The sequence below is a fragment of the Lactuca serriola genome, chromosome 4, assembly GCF_051521515.1.
Source record: "Lactuca serriola cultivar US96UC23 chromosome 4, Lser_US96UC23_V15, whole genome shotgun sequence".
NCBI classification, from domain to species: Eukaryota; Viridiplantae; Streptophyta; class Magnoliopsida; order Asterales; family Asteraceae; genus Lactuca; species Lactuca serriola.
In genome coordinates, this window is record NC_136411.1 from 113,413,633 (window position 1) to 113,439,064 (window position 25,432).

Genomic DNA, 25,432 nt, shown 5'->3' on the forward strand with positions numbered 1-25,432 from the left:
GCTTGAGGAGGAAGCTAAGATTAGCTTTCGCCTGGGTTGGGTTTTTTTCTTCTTCAGTGGAGGGGATTGGGCAGCTTTGGTGGTTTTACGTTTCTTGGGAGAAGGGACTTTCGCTCCCTTGCCAATCTGCTTGTCTTTGCCTTTTTCATTCTTCTTTCCCCTTGGAGCAGGCTTGTCAGCTTCATGGATAGATTTGATCATCTCAGGAGTTAGCTCTCTAGGACCAGAGCGACGAAACTCCTTGTAGGTCCGGATGATACGGCTATCGGTAGGAACGTCTCCATACATCGGCTCAGGGATAAAGCCAATGAATTGAAATTTTGAGGCATCGGAGACGATGATCTTCGTGGTATGGAAAGTACTAATCGAAGACATTGGAGAACCAGCAACAATGGGGACGTGGTACTTGTCCATCACCCATTTTGTAACGAGAGTCCAGAAACGAGCATAGGAGATCTCGGAATGCTGAGATGTAGAAGCTAGACTCTGAATGAGCTGCTGCCATAGGACCGACCCATAGTCCAGGTTGATACCGTTGTAGACCCCATAAAGAATCGAGATGAACAGACGACTCGCTCCGTCTGATCCAACACTGCGTTCAGATAACCCCTTAAACAACACTGTAAATAACCCATTCCACTGAGGAGGCATGCATGATTTCTTGAACTTCGTGACTGTCGTCAGCACCTCAGTATATCCCATATTGTAGAACATAGAGAATAGGTGACCCACCGGAATTGATTCAGGGTTAACCCTAGATGAATCGGGTTCAAACCCTAAAAGTGAGCGGAACCGCTGCTTGGAGATAGACGCATTGTGATCAAGAATGTCGAAGAAGATCCTATCGACGGATTTGTCGTAATGAGCAGTGGCGAAAATTTGGGATAAGCTCTCCATAGGAACAGCTTCAGCTTTGGTGAGAGCGGGAGCAAGCGGCGAGTATTTGAGGCATTTGATGATCGGGAACATGAAGGCATCATAAACTTGAAGAGTAAGATTGATGATCAAACTCTGTTGGGGACGAATCGGCAGGATGTGGGAAGTGGCATGAACTGATGATGAATCCGCCATTGTTGTGAAGAAGTTGGGAGAGATGATGAACAGTAGAATACGTGAAGAATTTCTTGCTCTCTGAAATTTGGGTGCAGTAAAGAGGTAAATAATGGTGAAGATTACCTTTTATACTGTGGCTAAGGGAGAGAGAAGAATCTGTCCCAAATCTTCGAAGGAAATACGAAGGGTTTTTCGGAAGTGATTGATGTGTGATAGTTGTTAGCACCGATGATTACGCATGAGAGAGAATATCTATCCCAATTCACACGCCTTCCCATCAGGCGCCGTTTTTAAACGAAACGATTCCACTTCGCACGCCTGGCCTTCAAGCGCCGTTTGAAAATCAAATCGATTGGACTCCCACCTGATTCAGCATCTTATCCTTTTAGATTAAACGTCATCTTAAAGCAAAATTGACCACGTGGATCAATGTGAGCCACAACTCTTTTATGACTTCAAATCCCATTTAAAAAATATGCCTTGTAACTAATGAAACTAGAATTTTGGAAAATCAAAAAGATTTTCGTGGTTAGTGTGTAAAAGAAAAGGAAATAAAGCAACACATATAAGGGAATTTGTGATGTCAATAAAGACACGAAACAATGGATCCCGGGCACGAATCTCTTCCTTCAAAGTCAAGAGAGACTTTAAAGTAGTTGTATGGTTTCCCGTTGAATAACGATCAGACACTTATTGAGAAGTGTTGAAAGGCTTCTTTTAATTAGGCTTATTTGCGTGGCTTTCGCTTCAGTTCAAAATTCCTGATCTTGATATAAGACAGAGATCGAATGAAGTACTTGTGAGACCAATGTAGTCTGTTTAAACAAGTAGGTTTGAAATAATTAAAGTGGTAATGTAAAATAGTTTATGTAAAATCTCAAAAAAAAAAAAATTAAAACTGGATTCCCAAGGAAGAAATGTTATGGGATTTAACAATTTCATAGGAATCACACAAAAGAAAATTAGAGATTTTACTTTCCATCCTCATTGATAAGTCCGCCAATTCTTTAGTGAAAGCTAGAGCAAAATTGATTGTTCACCGTCAATGCATAGTAGGTATTGAATTGTGGGTTTCACTTAGTACGTAGTGACACGAAGCTAAGATCATAAACACAGAAATTGTGTAACCATAAACCTCAATGGTAATTTCTGAGAGTCTCAAGGGTTACGTTTATGAAGCGAATGAGATGGAGAAAAGATGATGTAAAGAAAAACCAAAGTACCTCTGCTGTTTAAAATAGGGACCAAGCAGAAAACTCTTATCTCATGTGAGAAGAGAGTTAGGTAGCTCATGATTAGAATAAATATGAAAGCCTAATTGGGAAGACAAGGTTTATATGTACCAAGTCAGTAAGGCTATTATTCAGAATCAGGAAATGCTTTGGACACATACAGCAGCATGCTTGTAGGGACACTTAACTAATCAAAGAATTTTCACACAAATAGCCACACAAAAATAAGAGATAAAAGAAATATCATAAAAAAATAAAAAAAATGTTTTTGGAGTTATTGATTTAAAAAAAAATAAAAAGATTTTGGAATTTTTGAAATAAAGAAAGAAAAAGAAAAAATAAGAATAAAAAAATGATACACACAAAAAAAAATTTGGAACCGAACCCGAGCGTTCGGTGTATTTCGGTAAAAAAAAAAAATTGGAACCGAACCCGAGCGTTCGGTCTATTTCGGTTGAAAAAAAATAAGTTTGAAAAAGACTTTGAAAATAAGAGAGATGAATTTGAGAAAATAATACAAAAGGTTTAAAACCAAAGAAACTACCTTTAAGTGATAGGCGAAGATCAGATAGTTGGACCGAACCCGAGCGTTCGGTTCATTTCGGCACACATGTGAACCGAACCCGAACGTTCGGTTCATTTCGCCTCCAACTTTTAGTTCTGAGAAGTAGTTTTTGGTACTGACTCCGATTCCATCATTCCAAGCCCTTGTAGAATTTTATTGAAACTCGATTCAGGAAGAGCTTTGGTGAATATGTCAGCCAGTTGATCAGTGGTTCGAACAAAGTGAATTTCGACGTTCCCATCTTCCACATGATCCTTAATAAAGTGATACCTCAGTGCTATATGCTTTGTCTTGGAATGTTGCACTGGGTTATGACAGATCCTAATTTCACTTTCTGAATCGCAATATAGTGAGATCTTTTTCATATTGAGTCCATAGTCCCGATGCTGGCTTTGGATCCAAATCACTTGAGATGTACAAGAGGCTGCTGCGATGTACTCTGCTTCGGCTGTAGACAGAGAAACACATGTCTGTTTCTTTGATTGCCAGCTAACTAACTTCCCGTCTAGGAATTGGCAGCCTCCAGTGGTGCTTTTCCTGTCTAAACCACATCCGCCAAGGTCTGCATCTGAGTAGGCTTGAACGAAGAAACCTGAGTTTGATGGATACCATAGACCGAGGGAGGTGGTTCGTTTCAGATATCGGAGTATGTTTTTCACTGCAAGCAAATGTGGTTCACGAGGATTTGCTTGAAACCTAGCATTGTAACACACAGAAAACATTATATCAGGCCTGCTAACAGTGAAATACATTAAAGACCCAATCATCTGGCGGTAAAAGCGTAATATCGATTGCCGGTTTTTCCAAGGATGGTGTGATCTTGGTGCCGAACGCCATTGGAACTTTGACCTTTGAGTCTCCCATCATGCCGAATTTAGCAAGAAGAGTCTTGGTGTAAGCTTCCTGGTTGATAAAGATGCCTTCGGGTCCCTGTCTAATATTTAAACCAAGGAAAAAGTTAATCGGACCCATTGAGCTCATTCCAAATTTAGTCTCCATCAGCTTTCTGAATTCAGCTGTTAAGCTAGGATTCGTTGAGCCAAAGATGATATCATCGACATAGATTTGAACAATCATAAGGTGGTTACCTTCCTTCTTACGAAAGAAGGTTGGGTCAACCGAACCTTGTTTGAATTTTGACATCTTTAAGAACTTAGTTAGCGTTTCATACCATGCCCTAGGTGCTTGTTTCAAACCATAAACTACTTTGTCCAGAATATAACAGTGATTTGGGTACTTTTCATTGACAAAACCAGGAGGTTGCTCCACGTAAACCGTTTCTTCAAGTTCTCCATTCCGAAAGGCGCATTTCACGTCTATTTGGTAGACCTCGAAGTTCTTGTGTGCAGCATATGCCTGAAATATTCGAACAGATTCCAGCCTCACTACCGGAGCAAAAGTTTCCTCGTAATCAATTCCTTCTTCCTGGTAGTATCCTTTCACCACGAGACGAGCTTTGTTTCAAATCACATTGCCTTCCTTGTCCATTTTATTTCTGAATACCCATTTGAGACCAACAACTGAGGCATCTTTAGGAGTTGGAATGAGACGCCATACCTTATTTCTTTCAAACTCGTTGAGTTCATCTTGCATAGCTTGAACCCAGTCAGAATGATCAAGAGCAGTATTTACTGTCTTCAGTTCAACTTTTGATACGAAAGAATTATACATGCATAATTCTACTTTGGAGAATAGAGATGTTTGCTTTGCCTTCAGTTGAGATCGGGAGAGGACCTTTTCAGAGACATTGCCCACTATCTGAGATACAGGATGATCTCTGGTCCATTTAACAAGAGGAGGGTACTTTGGATCATAGGATGGATCCAATTCAACATTGACCATCTCTTCCAATTCAGATTAACTATCGTCATCGTAGAACATGTTGTAGTTCTCCCCCTCGACTGATGAGCTTTTAGGTGTAGCTGGACTTTCTAGTGCTACAGGATTCTTGGGTGTAGTTGAGCTTTTGGGTGTTATTGAGCTTTAGGGTGGAACTGGAATAGAATTCTCCCCCTCAAGTTGTGAGCTCGGTTGTTTAGAAGAAGGTGGATTCTCCCCCTCAACTGAAGCGCCTTGCTGAGGAGGTTCGTTTGGAACTTGTTCGCCTTCACCCATTCGTTTGGCGGCGTCTTCGACAATTTGCTTCAGATGGCCGGCTTTGTTGTCTGCTACCTTGGCTTCCGAGAGAGTAGCTTTCTCAGGTTCATCGAATAATTCCACAAACTAATCGAACAGATTAGCAATCGAGGCCGTGACTTGACCTGTTTGAGTGAAAATCTCTCCAATCGCTTCTTCAGTAGTCTTTAGCTTTTTGACGTAGTTATCATCGAAAGTCACATAATATGTTTCTTCGATCTTCCTAGAACGCTTATTTAAAACCCGGTATGCTTTAGAAGTAAGAGAATATCCCAGAAAAATTCCTTCATCAACTTTAACATCAAACTTGTTACGATGTTCTTTGGAGTTGAAGATGAAGCATCGTGAGCCGAACACATGGAAGAATTTTACGTTCGGCTTCCTATTATTGATGATCTCATAGGGAGTAAGAGAGAAACGTTTGTTGAGATAAGACCGGTTCTGCGTAAAACATGCTGCAGCAATAGCATCAGCCAAGAAATATAAAGGAAGTGAAGCGAAACTTAGCATCGTTCGGGCCGCCTCACACAAGGATCGGTTTCGTCTTTCGACAATTTCGTTCTGTTGAGGGGTGTAGGGGGCTGAGAAGTTGTGACTAGTTCCTTTTTCTGCCAAAAAGTCTTCAAATTCTTTGTTCTTGAACTCCAGTCCATTATCTCTCCTGATGTTGCGAACGACTTTTCTCAGTTGCATTTCAACCTGCTTGATGAACATCTTTAGCTTAGGAGTAGCTTCAGATTTGTGCTTTAGAAAGAACACCCATGTAAAATGTGAGAAATCATCAACAATAACAAGAATATACTTGCTACCGCCAATGCTTTCGATTGATGATGGACCACACAAGTCAATGTGAACCAACTCAAGTGGTTCAACAACTTTTGTGTTTATAATGGATGGGTGACTTTGACGACTTTGCTTCCCTATTTCACATGCAGCGCACAAGTGTTCTCGATCAAACTTGAGCAAGGGAAGACCCCGAACATGACCTCCTGTGACAAGCTTGTTAATGTCTTTGAAGTTGAGATGTGAGAGCCTTCGGTGCCACAACCAGCTTTCGTCAGAATGAGCTTTGGATAAAAGACATATAGTTGGATTTCCTTTGATTGGTTTGAGATTGAGAGGAAACATTTCGCCTTTGCGTTCTGATTTGAGAATCACCCTTTTTGATTTCTTTTCTATGATTTCTGAACCTTCATCGTCGAATGAAACCTTGAGATCAGTACCTCCTACCAGTTGAGATACACTGATGAGATTATGCTGTAGCCCTTCAACGCATGCCACTTTTCTAATTGTGAAGTCTCCATTGGTTATCATCCCATAACCCTATATTGTTCCAAAGGAGTTGTTGCCGAACTTGACATTCCCACCATTCTGAAGAGATCGAAACTCCCTTAGCTCTTCCTTCCTCCCTGTCATGTGACGTGAGCAGCCACTGTCAACGTACCATTCTTTGTCGAACTGCTCGTTACTTATAACCTGTAAAACTTAAGCAGATTTAGGAACCCAAAGTTTCTTGGGTCTACGTGAGCCTTTCACAGGAACAGGAATAGTAAGAGAAACATCAACAAGATATGTTCTTTTAATTAATGTTGTTTCATCTTTTCTTTTAATGGTAAACACTTTAATTTTGTTAGGGTTAGCAACAGTTGGTTTGGTTTCAGGTTTTGGTGTTTGGGCCTTAGACTGCTTTCGGTTTTCCTGGACTGAGGAAATCTTCGATTTTCCTTTCAGGTTCGTTGACGATTTAGAGTTTTGTGTAGGAACAGAATTAGGTTTAGATGAGAATTGAGAATGAGAAGAATTGGAATGGGAATTTCTTCTGACTTGTGGTTCGAAATGACCCTTTTGTTTATGTTCGTTGGAGGGACCGAACCTGGATCTTCGGTAGCTGTTGCTTTCAGGACCGAACTTGTCCTTTTGGTTGTTGTTGCTCTTTGAACCGAACCTGTCCTTTCGGTTGTTGTTGCTCTCTGAACCGAACCTGTCCTTTCGGTTGTGTTCCTCATGCGGCCTGAAAGCCTTTTTCTCTGGTTTTAAATTTTTATCATGATAGGAGAAATAGGCGTTTTGAGATCGCCAAAACTGCTTTCACTCTGAGAGATTCTTTTTGTATCTTAGATTCCTCTGCTGCTTTTGATCTTTCACTTGTTTCGACTGTATGTGGATGTTAGCCTTTTGTTTCAGCTTCTTGTCAGCCAATTCACATTTCACAGATGATGTTTCGCTTGTGGAAGTGACTTCTTCAACATGTATTTCTTTTGTGCCACTTGTGCTTGGCACATCAAAGTTGTCAGGATTATTCTGTGGCTCTAGTACATATGTTCCTTTTGTTTTCCAGGACGTTCACTCTGACAAACCAACTGTTTCGTCGGCATTATCTATAGGAGCTGACCAGAAGAACTCATCACAGCCATCTGCGTTATCTTCGTTCACTATGGCAGTGAGTTCGGTTGTTTGATGTTCGGTTACTCCTGTGACTTTGTACACCTGATTTGGAGTAGTTCTAACCTTCTGGTATACAACAACCTTTTCTTCAAGAATCGGGGACTTATTTTGGGACAAACGAGCGAACTCCATAGAATTTTCAGAAATTAGATTTTTGTGATTTTCGGGTTCGCTCTTGACAAACTTAGAACAGTCGACTACATCCTCTATAGAAATTTCACTCATATCATCCTCCTCATTAAGTTCAGATGCATTTTCAACATCAATTTTATTTTCTGAACTTAAATTAGCACTCAATGAGTCGAATTTTTGTATGGTTTCGGTCCTTAGTCTCAGCTTATCGTTTTCATCCAAAAGATTTTTCAACATGTCCTTATGGTCTTTGGACTTTATAAAAGATTCTATTTTGTCCAGACCATACATGTAAGTGGGATTCACATCATCAGACGATACAACACTTTCACAGTTGTATGCCTCAACATCGATTTCATCCTCCTTAAACTCAAGGAAGGGTAAAATCATGCAATGTATTTTTCTCCCTATTTCACAATTCAGATGCAGTTGAGTAATGTTAGAATAAAGTCTTTTAGAAATCAAACAAAAAACATTTCTTTGTTTTAAAAGTTTCAAATTGTCTCTTTGTAAATAAATGTTTTCATCTTTAGACTTAATCAGCTCCGACTCCTTCTGCTCAATCCACATCCTTCGCTCCTCACTCTTGGATGACACCCTGCTTATTTGGTCAGTTAGGTTAGAATTGGTGACCCGTGTTTGAGTTAAACAACTATCCAGATTTGAGATTCTTGAATTTAGGTTATTGAGTTCCTTTTCATATGATTTCTGTGGAACTTTGAACGAGATAAAAATAGATTGTACCTTCTTGATCAATTCATCAAGCTCATTGATCTGCACACTAAGAGGTTTTGTTGTGAAGCATAAGTCCTCTCGCTCCTTGGTGTCCTCATTTCCACCATCTGTATTGTATCCTCTCATGTGAGATACGTCAGTCACCATCAGACACTTGCCACTGCTTTCACCACCTCTTGCGACATACGCCTTTCCATGTGAAGGCTTTCTCACCTCATCATCTTCTGAGTCGGTTGGCCACACATGCACGCCACCGAACTCGTCATCTTCTGCCGAACCCTGTACAATAAGAGCATTCATAGAAGGGTTAGTAGCAGCTTTCTGATGTGTTTTATGCATAAGAAACAATCCTATGTGCTCATACAAACCCTAATGCTTGGATCTAGGTTTCTCTATTGTACATGCTTTGAATCCAAGACTAATAACCTTATATCTAACATATTATAAACTGAATTAGGGTTTAGATAATTACCTTTGATTGTTATATAGCAATAACAATCAATTCCTTCCTTGGATTGGCCTTGGAAAGCTTAGTGCCTCAAATGCTGCACCTCTAATGGAGTCACAAACACCACTAAGCAACTTGGATGAAAAGGGAAGAGAGGAGAGGCACCAAAAACGGCTGGAAACCCTAATGGAAGTGTTGTCCACGTTTTTGGGGCTTAAGGGTCCTTTATATACATGTAGGCTATTAGGGTTTACAACTAGGAAACCCTAATCTAACTGCTTAGGCCCTAAGCAGCCCATGGACTCCTTAAACATATCCCTTGGACGATTTCTAATGGGCTTCCCATAGAATTCTTCCAACCTACATATTATTAGGTGATCCATAGCCCAATTATAATTATCTTATAATTATAACTTCAGTCCCCTAAGTTTAATTAATCTCTTTTAGCCACAAAATTAATTATCAATTAATTCTTGACTAATATTAATTAACCAATATGATTTCTCCTTTAATCTATTATTCTCATAATATATTAATAAATCATATTTAAACCTCTCTCTCCTTAATTCATCCTACATATTGCTATGGTGAAGGCTGTTGGATTAATGTCTAAGTCCATAACTATATTTGGTATGTACTTGACCCGACCCGGCATGGTCCATTTGGGTTGCACTTCACCGACACAATTTATATGGATAGTCTTTTGAGAATAGTATGTTTATTATTAATATTAATATATTATAAGTTCTAATATATTAATATGGAATCATATTATTTAATTAGTATTGATCAAGAATTAATTTATAATTAATTAAGTGATCAAAAGGAACTAATCAAATATGGACTCTTATATATATGGAATGGGCCAAGTTCATTTAGGTTGGGCTAAGCTTTCATGGATATTCCATGGAGTGTTTAACCCATGGATCCTAGGAAATGAAAGGTCATGGGTATTAGGGTTTAACGCTAATCCTCCATACTATATAAAGATGTCCTTGGTTGGTGAAATTGGCACTAGTGTGTGGTACACTAAGAAGGGCTAGCCAATTTCACTAGAGAGAACCAAGTATCCATATTCTCTAAAGTCTTCCAATGTGTTTTGGTGATCTGTGATTCCATTTGAGGCGTCCACACTATTGGGGCTAAGCTCTTAAAGCTTGAAGACATCAAGCTACATCAAAAGGTATGTCATCTAACTAGTACTTTGTAGTATAAGAACTTCATAATATGCTAGTTAGGATTAAAGCCTTGGAAAGTTCTTATTTGCATGTATTATAGAGAAAACATAGATCCAAGGTTTATAGGGTTGCATGTACACCATAGGAGTGTTAGAATGCTCAAAACCCAACAGTGGTATCAGAGCCACGGGTTGTTTTCTGTTATATGGATGCAAATATTTTATTTTCAAAGTTGAAAAAAAAAGAAAAAAAGCATGAAGTTTGTCAAATTTTAAGATAATTACTTGTTCTTGTGAAAAACTAATTATTTGTAAACTTTGAATAATTTGCTTTATGAGTTGAATTAGATCAAATTTAATAAAAGATAAAATGATATGATTATTTTATTAGTTTTAAAAGTTTGATCTAAAGAGTTTTATTTTTTGAAACCTCCATAAGTTATGGATATGAAAAGGTTTTTTAAAAAAAATTCATTCAAAGTTTTTATGGAGTTACAAAATTTGGTGTTAATGTTTTAAAGGATTCCATAACTTAAGAATAAGTTATGGATCACCAAAAGTTTTTTGTGTTACCTTGTTTTATGAGTGAATTTAGATTAATGAATAAAATTATGTGATAGTTGGTTTTAATCCAAATTAATCTAAATGAAGTTCATAAAATGTGTTTATGTAACTTATAAGTCACATTTATGAATCTTAAAACTCATAAAAGTTGTCATAGGTTACAAAATGAAGAGTCTTTTTCCTCATTAAATTGTTTTATGACTCCATAACTTGTCCTCAAGTTATGGATGACCAAGAGTCTCTTCATTAAATAATAAATTAAAAAAAAGTGTAACCTTAATTAATTCCATAAGTTATAAAATAAAGAAAAGTTAATTCTTTTATTAGTTTAAAGTCTTCCATAACTTGTCCTCAAGTTATGGAACTTGAAGAGTTTTTGGATTAAAACTACTTTAAACACATAAGTTATGAAATTAATTAGTTTTGAATAGTTTCAAAACTTGCCCTCAAGTTTTGGAATTTGAAAAGTTTTCACTTATGAATACTTTAATTCCAAGTTATCCCTTAGAATTTTAAAGAATTAAAATTCAACCCTTATACTTTATAATATTATAAGTTAATAATATATATATATATATATATATATATATATATATATATATATATATATATATATATATATGTATAAGAGTAAAGTCAGTCTTACCGCTAGTAGGCCTCATTCACGAAGCCGGTCTATAAGATGGGTATAAGGTTGTTGCCTATAAAATGGCAACTTAATGGGTGTCCACTCTCACCCACCGCTTGCTTGACTGGTGGAGGGTCGTTAGCCGAACGGGTTTGACAGGACTATAATTCTCCCTTCATTAAAAGTATTAATGATAAATACTAAGTAACTAAACTCTTATAAATACCCAATCTTAGTTACTTAGGAAAATGTGAATAAGGTGCTAATCCATGAAATTACACTTTGCACTCTGTTTAAGTCGGTTAGTGGAGCGTGTGTGGTTAACCGGCACACTAACTCGTATTTAACAAGGTAGGCAAAGGGTAACTTAATGTTTATCGTAGTATCGATGGAGCGTGTGTGGTTAACCGGCACATCAATTGAGGGGTAAACACTTAAGGGTACCAAGTAATTTGCATGGTTACTTCACACCTTGTTTTGTGATCCTCGGCATCCCAGTCACCAAACCTGAAGGGCACACTCGAGATTGAAACATGCCATTGAACAGTTCAATGAATCTCAATAGATCTAGGAGTTTCAAAACCAATTAAAACCTAATAATACATTTCGTTTATCTTGGTGGAAATTGGTGAATCGTCATTCACCTACCTTCAAATATTTTATAGCTTGGATTACGGCATCCCTCTTCTAAGTTATAAAATAGTTTGTTGGGTCCTAGCCTTAATATTTCATATTGGGTGTTATATTAAGGACTTAAGATCAACTAACTTGAATATCTCCCAAAAGATGTCTGGTTTAGACATTTATGATCTTCCTAAATCTCTTGAAACAAGCTTTCCTAAATGAAGATGATGTCCCATGGAAATCATACTTCTTTCACCTCCTCTAATTATTCTTCCTAACCCACAAGTTCAAGGTCACTCAAGCCCTATTGGCAAGGCAAGGTCTAGGTGTGATCACATCTTGGAGATGTAGTCACATATTGACAAGTCGGGAGAGTTGGGTGTCAAAGTCTTGAGAAAGTTGGTGGTTCAATCACTTTCTAAGTCACATAGTGAGTTCCTTTGGAAAACCTATGAAACAGACTATGACAAGACCCTTAATGATCTTATCTATTTGTTAAGATCAACTTCCTTAAAACTTGATGGACATTGACAATAGCGACACAGGAAATCCATAAAAGCATTCTCTTCCCAATGGTAAAGGGATCGGCCATAGTCAACTCGGTTGACCAAATGGTAAAGAGAAAAGCTAAGTCTGTGATAGTCCCGTGTACCATTATCAAAGGGTCCATATGTTGATATTGCCAAAGAAAGGGGCATTGGTTGCGAAGCTGCCAAATTTACCTAAGGATGTTAAAGTCAATAAGTTTGACTCTACTTCAGGTAAAGTCCACTATCTAACTCTGTTAAGTTTCTATTATGAGATTCTTGATACATGATGTGACTGGGTCACATGGTGATGTTTTAAGAATCAAAGAAAAGTAAAGAAACTTAAAGAAAGAATATGATGAATCTGATCGCATAGATGGATTTCTATCGCGTAGTTTGAAGATCGGATTCTTGAGCTACTTCTTAAGAGTTATGAGATATTGCTTAGGAATAGATAACAACAAGTTTTCATATGGATTGTAAGGATAAGTTTTCCGCAATGTTTTTTAAAATAAAAGGAAAATTTTGATTTTATTTATTTTAAAATATCCTTACAATGGAATCTGTGGGAAATTTTGTTGCTTATAAGATTCCATTAATAGCAAGAGTGGAAGTATGAAATTGATTCTTTCAATTGTGGTAATGTCTAAATTTACCAAATAAGGAAAGATTCTCATCACCCAAGTTTCAATTGGACCGGAACTTGGGATCATGCAAGTTGTATAGCATGATGAATGAGAACTTTCAAGTATTGGAAAAATTAAGACTAATTACTCGGTCACATGGATGTGTGAGTCAAGTAAAGGACTAAGAGATCGAGTACACATTCTTGTGCACTGATTAATTCCACCACAAAATTCGTCATAGTTTACTAAAGCTCGGTAAATATGGTTATACTTACAAGATTAAGTGTAATTCTGAGACATTGGAAAAGGTTCCAATGTATGGCAGAGCGAATAAGAAGAATCAAATTAGGTAGAAGGATAAAAGTTTCTCGAATCTGAAAAGATGGGAGAGAGTACTTTCGTATCAGTTTTGTGATCATCTTAATGATTTAGAGACCTTATCACAATTCATCCTCTAAGAGCCTTCTTATAGCTACGAAGAGGAACTTGAATTGTTGAAGTGGTTAAATCAAGAAGATGATTCATACTTCGTTCCAAAAACAATTCTTAGAGTTATACTCTAAGATTTTAACTTGAGTGACATGTCTTAAAGAAGGTTTAAAACTCTTGTACATTTGAAATTGGTAAGTTGTGATGTTTTGGATAAAACAAAGACCAACTAAGGCCAATTATGTGAAGTGTTTGTCTTGATTAGAATCCGCACTATCTCTTGGATGTTTGACAAGGGCGTCTTATATGTCAAGAAGACAGTGGGAGTCTTAAAGGTCTTGAAAGTCTCAAGAACTAATCAAGAATAAACCTGAAGTTCTTCACTAGCACATGACTTGAGGTTTATAACCTATCGTGTTGACATATTCTGTGCCCATTCCAGTTAAAGTTGGCTTTGCATATGAGTTCTTAGAGTTCTCAATTTGTTGCACAACTACTTGGAAGCAATGGCAGGCCCTTGAGCTGCCAGGTGGCAAGAAATTAAGATTGAGTTCAGTCCATATGAGTTTGTATTTGTCATTATCCTTGTCTTGTGTCTATGGTTTTGACAATTCACATGGTTAAGAACACATACACCATTAAATCTAAGTGTCATAAGGTTTCTCTCCGATTCATGAAAATGATGGTGAGGAAACACTTTCACTAAGTAGATTTTAGCTAGATAGCAATTGTGATATTTGCATTCTCAAAGTCCTTAGTGGAGCGTGTGTGGTTTACCGGCACACTAACCTGGACTTGTGAGAAGTGGCAAAAAGGTCTAACCATTATGATTACGGCATCCCTCTTCATAATTGTTTAGACACACAAGTGTGCTATCTAAGGGAAGGTGTATGATTTTGATAAAGTTTTATCAATCTAGTATCAGAAATCTGAACTTTGGTACGAAAGTCAGCTGATTTCTGAGTACATGTCAAAGCTAGTGGGAGCATAAGTGTTATGCTAATAATCATCATGTTAGTGGGAGCATGATAATTATGATAAAGTATTGCAAGTTAGCAATGTTAATTATAGAAAACAAAAGGTTTCAATTGGGAAAGAGTTGTTTTGCTATAATTAAGGGAGAGGAAATTATACTTCATCTCAAATCTATAAGCTTAGATCGTGAGGTTTTAATCGTTTAGTCAAGGATATATATATGAATTTCATGTTGGAATGGTTCAACATAAGGAAATTATGTATATGGGTCCATTATTTGCGTTCTAAAATTCTATTATGATTACAGCATCCCTTTTCATAATTTGGATTATGAGAACTTGGCAAATAGAAATGGAAATGTTATAGCAAAAGACTGGTTTAGTCTTTATGTGAGACATCATGAATCGTGTCCCATATGCTTCGGATATAGGATCGATAACATGTGCTATATTCATCTTTCTAAAATTTTCCAAATGCCTGGGGCATTAAGAAGGGAAAAGGTTTAGAACTGGATATGACTAAAAGGATTAAACAATTGTCGAGGACAATCTAAGGTTTACCAAAGATTGGGTGCTCAAGGACAGTTGAAAGTATAGTGATAATTCTAGAAGGACCATATTGACATAGTCTGTAAGGAGGCAACTCTTGTTCAGAAGGGATAAGTCAAAATGGAATCTGGAAATGTTTCAAAGTTAGAAATTATTCAATTTGTGTAAGATTAGGAAACTTAATGCAAGAAGGATGTTTCCAAGGAGCTGATCTCCTTTGGAATACTCTGTAATGATTGTTGTCAAGTCTTTCTGACTTTGTACATAATCATTACAAGAGGATCAATGCATATAAGTTTAGAATCTAACAGATTTCAGTAAATGACATGAATTTGGAATTCTTGTACTTGCAGTAAGGATTTGGGAGTGTGAAAAGAGAATCATTGAAGTTATGTTCAATGGATCTAGTTCACAAAGTAAAGATCATAGACAAACATAGTATGCATACTTGGTGTATGGCATGACTAGTGTTTAGAAAACATAGTGTACATGCTTGGAGCATGGGACAACTATTGTTTTAAATTCAAGAATAAAGTTGATAGCTGAAACAGTATACAATGAATAATCTGTAATCATATGGTGATAAATAAAAGGTGTTTTATTTATGTTCATAGGTTTTGATACCATATTGGATTCAATTATTCTTGTGTTTCATTTTTGCATGTTTTGACTTCCCGAATAAACTAGGTTATTCTTCCGGAATGACTAAGTTATTCAAACCATCCACAGTCGGTCATATGTTGGAAGTAGATATGAATTAAGACTGTCATGGGTTGGCTTGTAGAGGTCTAAAGTGTTGGACAAAGGGCTACAACACTCATGAGTGCTCATAAGTTCTGAGTATTGGATTCAACCCGTGCTCATTGGAATCACTTCATGGATTTTATCACGAGTGATCATGAGACGATAATATCTTATATTCTTCAAACCTAGAGATATGAGTTGTTACTATGAGTTGGTTGTACATTGATTGCACGAAAACGCATTTGGTAACTCGGAACTATAAAACGTGCCTTTGTGTATGATTCAACAAATAGTAGAACAAGCCATATGAGTCGAAGTTTATCCATTCCTTTTACCTTCGGGATAAAAGCGATATCTGTGGGCCCCTCGATGATTTGATGATGACAAATGGAAGTGCTCGGCCGGGCCAGGACTGATTTGATTTGTTCAATTAGTGAGTCGTCATAAATCGGAAATCGGGAAACAACAAATGGACAGAGAGAATGATTATAATCCATGTCTCAGTCCATATGATATCTAGAATGGACGAATATATGATCCCTTATATAATGGACAAGTTCGTTGACAAGATCAGAGTTTGACAGCGGCTTTAAGAGCTATGATTGCCAGTTAGGTTTGAAGTCATACGCAATAATAGTTTTAGACTTATCCAAGTGGGAGACTGTTGGATTAATGTCTAAGTCCATAACTATATTTGGTATGTACTTGACCCGACCCGGCATGGTCCATTTGGGTTGCACTTCACCGACACAATTTATATGGATAATCTTTTGAGAATAGTATGTTTATGATTAATATTAATATATTATAAGTTCTAATATATTAATATGGAATCATATTATTTAATTAGTATTGATCAAGAATTAGTTTATAATTAATTAAGTGATCAAAAGGAACTAATTAAATATGGACTCTTATATATATGGAATGGGCCAAGTTCATTTAGGTTGGGCTAAGCTTTCATGGATATTCCATGGAGTGTTTAACCCATGGATCCTAGGAAATGAAAGGTCATGGGTATTAGGGTTTAACCCTAATCCTCCATACTATATAAAGATGTCCATGGTTGGTGAAATTGGCACTAGTGTGTGGTACACTAAGAAGGGCTAGCCAATTTCACTAGAGAGAAGCAAGTATCCATATTCTCTAAAGTCTTCCAATGTGTTTTGGTGATTTGTGATTCCATTTAAGGCTACCACACTATTGGGGCTAAGCTCTTAAAGCTTGAAGACATCAAGCTACATCAAAAGGTATGTCATCTAACTAGTAATTTGTAGTATAAGAACTTCATAATATGCTAGTTAGGATTAAAGCCTTGGAAAGTTCTTATTTGCATGTATTATAGAGAAAACATAGATCCAAGGTTTATAGGGTTGCATGTACACCATAGGAGTGTTAGAATGCTCAAAACCCAACAAAGGCAACCCAAAAGGACCATGCTCATAATCGGGTCAAGTACATACCAAAATAGTTATGGACTTAGACACTAATCCAACAGTCTCTAAAGTCTTCCCGACTTCCGATTTATGACGACTGATAACAGACTACAATTGAACACATCAACTTAGTCCCGGCTTGGCCAAGCGCTTAGGTGTCATCACTAAATCATCGAGAGGCCCACATATATCGCTTCTATCCCACTTTGGGTAAAAGGAATGGATAAACTTTGACTCAAATGCTCGCTTGCATTTACTGATCGAATCACACACAACAATAAGTTTTATAACACCAAGTTAGTAGTGCGTTTACTTATTATCAATGTGTAACCGACCAACAAATAACAACTCACACATCTCGGTTTCAAGAATATACAATATTATCGTCTCACTAATCACTCGTGATAAAATCATGAAGTGATCCAAGTGAGCGTGGGTTTAATCCAATACTCTAATCTTATCAAAGCACTCATGAACTCTGCAGCAAACTTGTGCCATGTCTAAACACTTCAGACAATCTACAGACAGATTCATGACAGTCTTTATTCATACCTACTGCCAACCTATCACCGACTGTGGATGTTTGAATAACCTAGTTATTCTGGAAGTCAAAACATGCAAATTGAAACATAACAATAATACTTAATCCTATATGACCTCAAACTTGTGAGAGTAAATAAAACACTTCTATTTAACCACCATATTGATTACTCATTATTATCGTTTACTGTTTCAGAAAATCAACTTATTACTCAAATTACAACAATAGCTGATCCCATGCATAAAGCATGTACACTATGTTTCCTATGGTCCTTACTTTGTGAAATAGATTAATTGAAAAACCTTTTCAATGATGCTCATTTCATAATTCCTTAATCCTAACTGTTAGTGTAAGAACACAATGTTCTTGCCACTACTAGAATATGCTAGATTCTAACATTTTACGCAACGATCCTTTCGCAAAGTCATAGCACATAAGTCACCAAGACTTGGCCAATGAAATTACAAAGTACTCTATCGGAAATTGTTACAAGACAATTCCATAGACGTGAAGTCTCACATTCAAAGTACATTCATTTGAACATCCCTCCTGCATAAAAGTTTCTAATCTAGGCATAGACTCTCAATATCCAACTCCCAATATGGAAACATTTCCACATTTGCCATATGACAACTCATTATTAATAGAATCTTATCTATTCATAATAATGTCGATATGGTCCATCCAATACCATACTTCCAACTACTCACAAGCGACCAATCCTCAGCGAACTTTGGATCATCCTTTGATAGTTGTTTAATTATTTTAGTCAAAACCAATTCTAGTCCTTTTTCCCTCTTAATGCGCTAGACATTTGGAAAATTTTAGAATGGTAAAATATTATAGCATTTGCAATCGATCCTATACTCGAAGCGTATGGGACACGATGCATAATGTCTTACATAAAGATATGATACTTTACCAATCTTTTGCCATAATATTTTATGTGTCATGTTCTCACAATTCAAAATATGAACAGGGATGCATGCCATAATCATAATCGAATTTTGAGAACACACAATGTATCCTTTGACTGAAAATATTAAAATTTCTCAATCTAAGCTTTATATATTGAAATGAAGTATAATATTCTCTCCCTTAATTATAGCAAAACAATTTTTCAATCCATGCAACTTTGCAAATTGAATCTTTTTTTTTCAATAATTAATATTGCTAACTTGCAATACTTGCCATAATAATCATACAAGCATAACACTTATGCTCCCACTATCATGATGATTATTATCATATAAGCATAACACTTATGCTCCCACTAGCTTTGACATGTATTCAGAAAACAAATAAACTTCCAAAAAACAATGCCTATTGAATTTCTGAAATTCATATTTCTAATACCAGATGCTTTGATAAACCTTTATCTAAGCTTCTTAAACTTATACACCTTTGCCTTAGATAGCTCATATGTGTGCTTAAACAATTCAGAACTTATGTTACTAAGTTCCAAATGTTCAAACTAACTGCCAAATCTCACAATTCGAACTCTGGAAAGGGATGTCATAACCATAATCGAATTTGAGAATACAATTTTCACAATTGCTATCTTCTTGAGATCTCTCTTAGTGAAAGCATTTCCTCACAGTCATTTTCATGAAGGAGGGAATCTTATGACACTTAGATCTTACGGTGTATGAATTCCTATCCATGTGAATTAGCCAAAACCAAGGTTTGCGACAAATCCAAACTCATATGGACTGAACTTTCTTAATCTTGATTTCTTGCCTTGTGGTAATACGAGTGCCCACCATGTCTTCCAAGTAGTTTAGTAATTTGTCCTTACATATCAATGTACTTTCCATCGACTAAGGCTCTAGTATGCATTCAAATGAGATCTCATAGAACTCACATACACAATTAACTTAATTGGAATGGCATAGAAACAAAATAATGTCAACACGATAGGTCGTAAACCTCAAGTTGTGTGCTAGTGATGATCTATAAGGTTTATTCTTGATTTGTTCTTGAAACCTTTCAAGACCATTAAGACTCCCAATGACTCCTTGATATATAAGATTCTCTTGTCAAGAAACATTTCTTGACAAAGCAAATATTCAAGAGTTAGTGTAGTTCTTATCAAGACAAAACACTTCACATTATTGGTCCTAGTTGTTCTTTGTCTTATCCAAGACAGCACAACTTACCAATTTCAAATGTGCAAGAATAAGAAAACTTTTCCAAGTTCCACATTTGATGAGTGTTATAAACCTACTTAAGACTTTTCACTCAATGTCACAATCTTGACTCTAAGACTTGATATTGGAACGAAGTATGATTGATTTATTGATTTAACCATTTCTACCATCTTCTTAGACATGCAATTGCACTACACTTAGAGGATCTATTGAGACATGGCTCTTAATCATTAAGACTTATCATAAAACACAATAAAAGGTACTCTCTCTTCTTCTTAGAATGGAGAAACTTTTATCTTTCTGCCTTCTTGATTCTTCTTATTCGTTCTGCTATTGATTGAAACTATTTCAGTTAACTCAGAGTTATACTCAATCTTATAAGTATAACCATATTTACTAAACTTTAGTAAATCATGACGAATATCTTTGTCACTCTTGTGGTAGACTTGATCAACGCACAACCTAGTGTACTTGATCTTCCTAGTCCTTCAATTTGACACTTTGTCAAAGAATTAGTCTAAGTTTCCCAAATGCGAAAGTTTGTCATTCATCATACAATACACATTGCATGATTCCAAGTTTCCGTCCAATTGAAACTCGGGCGATGAGAAACTCTCCCTATTTGGTAAACTTTTGATATTTACACAAATAATACAATTAAGAATCAAATCCATTATTGCTAATAATAGAAACCTTCAAACATCAATTTTTCATACATGGCATTGCAAGGATAAATAAGATAAAATCAAAAATCATTTTATTGCGGAAAAAATTGACGTTACAATGCAACTCAATTGAAAAACTATGTTATTACATATTTCTTAACAATCTATTCCAACTCCAAGTAGTAGCTCAAGAATCCAATCTTCAAGTAATGCGATCGAAATCCATTTCTCCACGATCAGATTCAGCTCACTCCTTCCCTTAAGCTTCCTCTCTTTTCTACGATCCTACAAAACATCAAAATGAAATCTTATCACATCATGTATTAAGAATCTAGAATAGGAACTTAAAAGAGTTAGATAATGGATTTTACCTGAAGTAGAGCCATATGTCTTGACTCTCCCATCTCTTAGATCTCTCAGGTAGTTAGGGCAACTTCGTCTCCAATGCCCCTTCTCTTGGCAGTAAAACCAAATGGACTCCTTTGGCACAACACATCGGACAATCACAGACTTAGTTCTTTCTGGACTTCCAATGTTGCCAGTGTCCATTGAAGTTTGGGAGTTTGATTCACCAGACAAATTTGCTTGATTAGCACGCCAAATCATTGTTGATTCAGCAGCTATAAGCAAATAGGTGAGATCAATAAGGGTCACGTCGTGGTCCATCATATAGTACTCTCTAACGAACTCACTATATGATTCAGGAAGTGACTGAAGAACCCAGTCAACAGCCAACTCACTTGAAATCTCGACACCCAACATGTTTAACCTATCAATGTGTGTTTTCATCTCTAAGACGTACGCACACACAGGTCTCCCATCTTCGTGTTTACTTGCTAAAAGGGCTTGAGTGAGCTTGAACTTTTCAAGCCTTTGAACTTGTGGGTCAGGGAGAACAATTGGAGGAGGTGGAGGAAGTGAAGCATGACTCTCATTTCCTTGATCGTATCTCGGAACGTCATCTTCATTTGGAAAACTTGTTCCATGGGATTTGGGAAGACCATTGTAAGATTCAGACATCTACAAAACGGGAGAAAATTCAAGTTATGTTGATTAGAATTCTTGATGTAACACCCAAATGAAACATCAAGCTAGGATCCAACACAATACTCTACAACCTAGAAGAGGGATGCCGTAATCTAGTTGCAGAATATTTGAAGGTAGGTAAATGACGATTTACCAATTTCCACCATGAAAAACGAAAAGGAAGATTAAGTTTTAAATGAATTGAAACTCCTAGATCTTTTAAGATTCATTGAACTTTTCAATGGCATGTTTAATCTCGATTATGCCCTACTATTTGTGACTGGGATGCCGAGGATCACAAACAAGGTGTGAATAACCATACGAATCACGTGGTGCACCCAATGCTACTATCACCTAATCAATGTGCCGATTAGCCACACACGCTCCATTGATCTATGAAAAGTATCGAGTCACCCTTCGCTACCAATGTCATCCCCAAATTAGTGTGCCGGTTAACCACACACGCTCCACTAACGTTTGACAGGGGTACGAAGTGTAATTCTATGGATTAGCATACAATTTCACATTTTGCCTAAAGTAACTATGATTTGGGAATTTGAAAAAGCATTTAGTTACTTTGTACTTCATTGTACTTATAATGGAAGGTTTTTGTCCTATCCTACCCGTTCGGCTAACGACCCTCCACTAGTCAAGAGTGCGGTGGGTAATAGTGGATACCCATTCAATCGCCATTTTATAGGCAATTTCCTTAAACACCCCTTATATACCAGCTTCGTGAATGAGGCCTACTAACGGTAAGACTGACCTTTTACTCATACACATATATAATATTAGACTTTTAATGTTATATATAGTATAGGGTGTATTTTACACTTTTAAAATACTAGGTGGTTTAACTTAGTAAAATTATACTTTTAATTTAATTAAATGTAAACCAAAAACTTTATGGGATTATTAAATCAGTTTTAATTATAGACTTTAATTAATTAATAAAACCATAAGGGTGTGATTTGAACTTTTCAAATTACTAGGGTTTTAGAATTTAACATTTCAAAATTAAACTTTTAGTCAAATTTTAAATTCCAAAACTTGAGGGCAAGTTTTGAAACATTTCAAAACATTAGGGATCAAATAACAAATAATTCAAATTAAACAATTAATTTCATAATTATCTATATTTGACCTAATCTTATTTTAGTCATTAGATAATTACCAAATAAGTTTAAATAATCCACACTTATCACATAAACAACTAATATTTAAAAGATTTGAAATTATCTATTGTTTTGGCATGGATAAACACTTAATTAAGATAAAATTCGGATTTTAACTTCATAAAACAAATTAAGCATCAAGTCCAACTCAAAACAGCAGCAAAAACCCGAAATCCCTCTGTCTGACCCCTAGACTCGCCGAGTCAGGGACTGGACTCGCCGAGTCAGACAGACTCGCCGAGTTCATCCACTGACTCGCCGAGTCAAGTCGGGCAGAGGCCAAAAAAACGTTTTTCAGTAAATAATTCAACATAGCATCACATACAACTGAAACCAATCAAGGCTCTGATACCACTGATGGGTTTTAGGCATAAGAACAATCCTATGTGCTCATACAAACCCTAATGCTTGGATCTAGGTTTCTCTATTGTACATGCTTTGAATCCAAGACTAATAACCTTAGATCTAACATATTATAAAGTGAATTAGGGTTTAGAGAATTACCTTTGATTGTTATATAGCAATAACAATCAATTCCTTTCTTGGATTGGCCTTGGAAAGCTTAATGCCTCAAATGCTGCACCTCTAATGGAGTCACAAACACCACTAAGCAACTTGGATGAAAAGGGAAGAGAGGAGAGGCACCAAAAACGGCTGGAAACCCTAATGGAAGTGTTGTCCACGTTTTTGGGGCTTAAGGGTCCTTTATATACATGTAGGCTATTAGGGTTTACAACTAGGAAACCCTAATCTGACTGCTTAGGCCCTAAGCAGCCCATGGACTCCTTAAACATATCCCTTGGACGATTTCTAATGGGCTTCCCATAGAATTCGTCCAACCTGTATATTATTAGGTGATCCATAGCCCAATTATAATTATCTTATAATTATAACTTCAGTCCCCTAAGTTTAATTAATCTCTTTTAGCCACAAAATTAATTATCAATTAATTCTTGACTAATATTAATTAACCAATATGATTTCTCCTTTAATATATTATTCTCATAATATATTAATAAATCATATTTAAACCTCTCTCTCTCTCTCTCCTTAATTCATCCTACATATTGCTATGGTGAAGGCAACCCAAAAGGACCATGCTCATAATCGGGTCAAGTACATACCAAAACAGTTACGGACTTAGACACTAATCCAACACTTTCTTCCTCTTGATCTCTTCCAGCTTTTTCATCAAGACAGCCTCTTCATCTTTCTCCTCATGTTTCTCTGCCATTTTCTTCAGAACACAATCTTTGGCATAATGATTCATTCCTCCACAGTAGTAGCAGTTGACACCAGAGTCTCCTTCAACTTTCTCATCTTTCTTTGGTTCCTCAGTCTTCGGCTCCTCCCTTACTTTTTCTGAGCTGTAGCTTCCCTGCCAATTTCGGTTCTTATTGGTAGGAAACCTCTTCTTGAGGAACCTTTTTGGATTGGACACCATCATAGCATAATCTTCTGAAGTAAGATCGTAGTCCTCCAGGTTCAGATCTTCATCATCTACTACATTTTTGCTTTTGGACAGGAGGGCCAAGGACCCCAAGTTGGAGACCACATTATTCTCTTGCATCACAATCTTTTCTTGGGATTTCAGAATTCCCACCGGTTTCGCCACCGAATATGACTTGAACTGCTCGTGAGCTTTAACTGTAGACACAACAGCTCTCCATTCGGATCTTAAGCCATTCAAAGAGGTAACCTTCTGTTCAATCAACTTCCTTTCGATATCATGTTTGATCATCTTGCTAAGAAGATGATTGAAGCGATCAAACGTTGCTTAAATTCTCCAAACTCAGACAAAAGTAAGGTCTGAATAGAGTGCTCCAAATCTTCATCTGTGGAATACAGCTCTCGCAGCCGATCCCAGATTTCTTTAGCGGTACTGCAGGAACTCACCAACCTAAACGTGTCAGACTGAAGAGCGAATCGGATCAGTCTCAATGCTTTGATGTTGCACTGAAACTTCTCCTTTTCGTCTTGAGCCACGTCTTTTACATCTTTTAACAGATCATTATATTCTTTCTGAGTTTTAATGATCTTGGATGTTCCTGAGTGAGCAAATGGTCCGGACACAATAGCTTCCCATATAAGACACCCATTATCTTCAGATCCGATGATATAGTCTTCAAAATGATGCGCCCAAACTTCGTAATCCTGGGTGTGAAGAATAGGAATCTTTGTTGTTAATCCAATACTGTTTGAGATGTTGATAGGATTAGATTGAGAATCGTCCATGCTTGATCGTTTTACCTGTTTGAAAGATCAGACTTGTAATATGTAATATTAGGGCAAACGAATAAATAAAGAGATACGTCAATTATGGAGTGACGACTCAATAAATATCAGTTAATGCAGAATAACCCTAATCACTTCTTTCACAGAAGATATGTGTATGAATTACACAGCCTCCCGCTCTGATACCAATTGATGAATCTATAAAACTCTTGATCGATTAGATCTTATAACAGGCAATACAAGAAAGTAATAATAGTAAGATAAAAACACAAGAATGGAACTGAATCAGTCGAATGATTAGATTAACTCAATCCTCAGCAGAGCTCGATGAAGAACTTCCGCTGTAGAGGATTCTGGGGTTACAAAAGATAAGAACTTGTACGCTATTAAATCTCTATCAAAATCTTCTCTAATCTTATGTTTATGAATGCATGCAAGCATCTATATATAATAAACCCTACAAAGAACTCACGGATGGACAGGCCCATACCGAAGACAAAACTGGACTAGCTAATGAGCCCAAAGACGCAACACTTAACTGGACCTAACACCCTTACTTTTGTGTTATGAGATATTTTATTAGAATTGAATGCTAGTGAGTAGGCTAGGTATTTCA